Genomic DNA, 4,246 nt, shown 5'->3' on the forward strand with positions numbered 1-4,246 from the left:
CATCAATTTATGTAAAAGTACAACACTGTATGCCAAATTGTAGTACTCTTCTTTAATTTCCCAATATACAGTATCACATAAAATAAAAAAAAAGGTACCATGGGGGACCCTAAAATTATTGAAAAATCAGGTAAATCCTTAATGAGAAATTTCCTAACAAAAAAAAAAATGGAGCTGGGAACTTGTTCTTGCTCCACCCATTCCTGGGACGTGTGAGCCTTGTCTGGTGAAGGCACAGTCCTTCCTGCATCACTGACAACTGTGAGAGAGATGGCACCCTCTATCACTAACCCCACCTGTCAATTGAAGCAGCCACACTGTTAATTATGCTGAACTTTAAGCCTTAATATGATTTGAACGGATGAGTTAAATATAAATTCAGCATCAGTACAGTTGTCATGAACGGGAAAATTAGCTATAGAGACCAAAACTGTTTTTATACCAGGCTGTAAACATGTTTATTTCTGCTGTGAAGTTAGACATTTTAATATGGGCGCTTATGGAGATTAAAATGTTCTGTAGCCAGCCTTAAGTGGCTGTTCAAGGAATTACAGTTTTTAGCATTTCTGCATTGGCCTTCATTTCCCAGACACAGAGGTTGCCGCTGGGGCAATTTTCAGTGAAGTTGCAGATTGCAACCAAATGAATAACACCTTATCTGACCCTCTACATCCAAACATGTGTAGGAGAAACTCTGGCGGCTGCGAAATGTGTGAAAAAGGTGAAAGGCCCTTTTATGAGGCTGCTTTAGAAACATTGCAGTGCAACATGACAGACTCCATGAAGGAGGACTCACTCCCTCTGTTGATAAAAAGACTAATTTTAAGACTAAAAATAACACTTATTCTTAAGTGATTATACACTAAACAGACAGATTCAAGAATAAGTACAAGAATAACTTTATTGATCCCTTAAAGGGCACATTTTTATACTCATAGACCTGAAATACAACCACACACCCAGGGTTTATAGACATGCAAGTAAATGCAGTTTTTATATTGTATTTTTCACAAAATCATGTTGACAGTATTAGTATGCTGTCATTTTTTAATTAGAACTAAACACAGTACAGCTATTGGGTGTTGGAATATACAGACATTGACAATAATCAATATATTAAAAAAAATATGTTAATAATAATAATAATAATAATACACATATGATAATATTGTGTAAATAATCTGGTGCCTCATAAATCATTTCCATTTCTTTCCTTTCCCGCTTTGTGGTTCACAACACAGTAAGTGGCAGTAATGCACCTTTGGTTGCCAGTGTTACAGTTCAGTTTAATAACATTGTTTGCAGTGATGTCATCCAATCACCTTAACTCCTTTAGCTCAAGGACCATAGAAACCCTTGGACTTTACATAGCTGTGATTTAATTTCCCCCAAAACAGACTAAGCTAAACTAAAGCCTCCAAAATGACCATAAAGTTGATTAAACACTTCTCTAAGGCGCTAAACCAAAACAAAAAATTCCAACCTCCATATGGTGGTAGGATTTATGGCAGGGCTGTTGTGTTATACAGATCAAATTACTGAGTGTATTAAGAAGTCAAATGACGGTGCTACAACAGAGATACTGGAATAAAGGAAAGCCCTTTTGTCAAAATAATGTTCTTATAAAATATATGTGTGTATTTGACTATGAAGAAACCACAAAGCAGAGTACCAGTATATCCAGTACTGTTTCCATTGCATCAGCTTGTTGTCTGTACAGTAGTCCGTATCTTATCCTTCCAACTTATCATGAAGAATTTGAATAAAATACTTTAACCAGGAAAGATTCTGATTGATATTGATTTGCCCTAAACACTGCCCCATTCTTTTAATCATAATCTAATTTGCAACTTCTAAAAGAAATGTTTAAAATGATAAGATTAAAGATGATAAACATTCTTTAGCAGCCTCTGTCTTTGCTCAGTGTATTTAGGCACTGTTCTTTTTACCTGAGGGGGCATTGGCTTTGTTGTGTGTCCCATTTAACAGAACAGTATCATTCATAAGGAAACAGTTGAAAGAAATGCACAAGAAGAGAGTTTATAGTTTGTATTGCAATTAACTACTTGCACATCTTGTTACCTTTGCTAGCTGTTCCCTCCTGTTTGCAGCCTTTGTGTTAAGCTAAGGTAACAAACTGGCTATAGCCTCATATTTACCCAAGAGACACAAAAAATGTGTTTTCTTAACATTAACTCTTTCCCAAACTGTTGAACTACTCCTAAACAAGACATAGACATATAAACTCAAGTTACCTACCTCTCCATACCTAGCTAAAATTCACTGATATATATGGAGGAGACAAAATATATAAGGATCAACAGCACCACAAGCTGCAGTCTACAAAAACTAAAATAAATAAAGTTGCTATTTGTTAATGTTTACAAATGTTGATGATAAAATTTGTAAATGCATGAATCTGAATTATAAAAATCTATTACAAATATAAATGACAAAGAGTGTAATTGTAAACAAAAGAAAATAATTGAAGGTAAAAAGGTGAAGTAGTGCAACAAAACAATGGCACAGGTAAATCAAATCAAATTTTATTTGTATAACCAGAGACACAAAATACATTTGCCTCGGAGGGCTTTACAATCTGTACAGGGAGTGACACCCTCTGTCCTTAGACCCTCGGTTCGAGTGAGGAAAAACTTGCCCACAAAAAATTTTAACAGCGAAAAAAGGTGGAAGAAACCTCAGGAAGAGCCACAGAGGAGGAACCTGCTGGACGAGAGAGCACAGAACTCCAGGGAAGAAGTTTAGTTAGTAACATGCATTAATGAGACATGTATATTTACAGATGGTGGTGGTAGTGGGGAGAGAGAGAGAGAGAGAGAGAGAGAGAGAGAGAGAGAGAGAGTTTTCAGTAAGGGGAGATGTGACTGCATCTTCAACCAATACCATGCCTGACTAGGCATAACCCTGAAAGAGAGACAGAGAGAGAGGGGGGGGTTCCGGCAGTCTAGTCCTACAGCAGCATAACTAAGGGATGACCTGAGCCAGCCCTAGCTATAAGCTTTATCAAAAAGAAAAATCTTAAGTCTACTCTTAAAACTGTTCACCGTGTCTGCCTCCTGAACCCAAAATTTTAGTTTGTTCCACAGAAGAGGAGCTTGGTAGCTGGAAGCTCTGGCTCCCAATCTTTTGGAGACTATAAGAACCACAAGGAACCCAGCATTCAGAGAGCGCAGTGTTCTAGAGGGGCAGTAAGGTACTATGAGCTCTTTTAGATATGATGGTGCCTCACCATGAAGAGCTTTGTATGTAAGGAGAAGAATTTTAAATTCTAAATGTAAAACTGATCATAGTTAGGTCACTGATCAAAGTTAGGTCACATTATCTTTATTTGGTAATGTTTATGACATAGACCTTTCCTTCCTGGTCATTCCAGTACTCAATCAACACAGTAAAAGAGTCATTGTTAAACAAATCATTCACAGTCACCCCTGTAATGCCCCTGTCTTGATTCCTTCCTCAATGCTGGCTTAATCTTGTTTTTTTAAACCCTAAGTAAGAGTTTGTGTTTCCCTTTCTTTCCCCTCTTTATTACCTCTCAGGGGAATGTAGGGAAGTTTTTATAAGCCTCGGTGAGCTCTCTGGTCGTGTGTGTGCTTTCAGTCTTCACTCAGTCTCCCCTCCCCCCACTCTCTCTTCTGTTATCACAGCCTCTAACTTACCTGCCTGTGTGTGTTATGCAGACACACCCGGCTACTCCATATCAACCAATCGCTGCTCTAAGCCACAGACACCAAGGAGGTGTACTTCCTGTGTTTCGTGAGAGAAGAATGGGGCAGTAGAGAGAAGAAAGTTATGTACTTTTTTTGCCAGGAGGGTCCACACAGGCGATCTTGTCGGCAGTAGAGGGGAGGCAAAAAGAACAGGGGTGGTGGACAGTGTTTGTTGTTTGATTTATTAGAGATCTCCACGTTCAGCAACAGCGACTGAGAAGACAAGACAGAGAGAAAGGAGGAGGGGAAAGATAAGTGTCAAACTGTTGAGACTTGTTTGGGAATTTGAGGAAGGAGGGGAGGTGGAGAGAGACAGGGAGAGAAGCAGCAAGAGGGAAAAATAAGAAGAGCTCAGGCGTAAACATTACATTTTTCACAAGAGTTGAAGTATTGTGAGAAAAGGATAAAGGTTGATTTGTTTGAAGAAAGGGAGGAAATTTGTGAACGTGAATCCAAGGAATGAATTCTTATGTGTTGTGCAATCTCATGCTTTTGAGCTGAGCTGGACCGGAGGG

Source organism: Larimichthys crocea, chromosome XIII, assembly GCF_000972845.2.
Source record: "Larimichthys crocea isolate SSNF chromosome XIII, L_crocea_2.0, whole genome shotgun sequence".
In the NCBI taxonomy this organism is placed as follows: Eukaryota; Metazoa; Chordata; class Actinopteri; family Sciaenidae; genus Larimichthys; species Larimichthys crocea.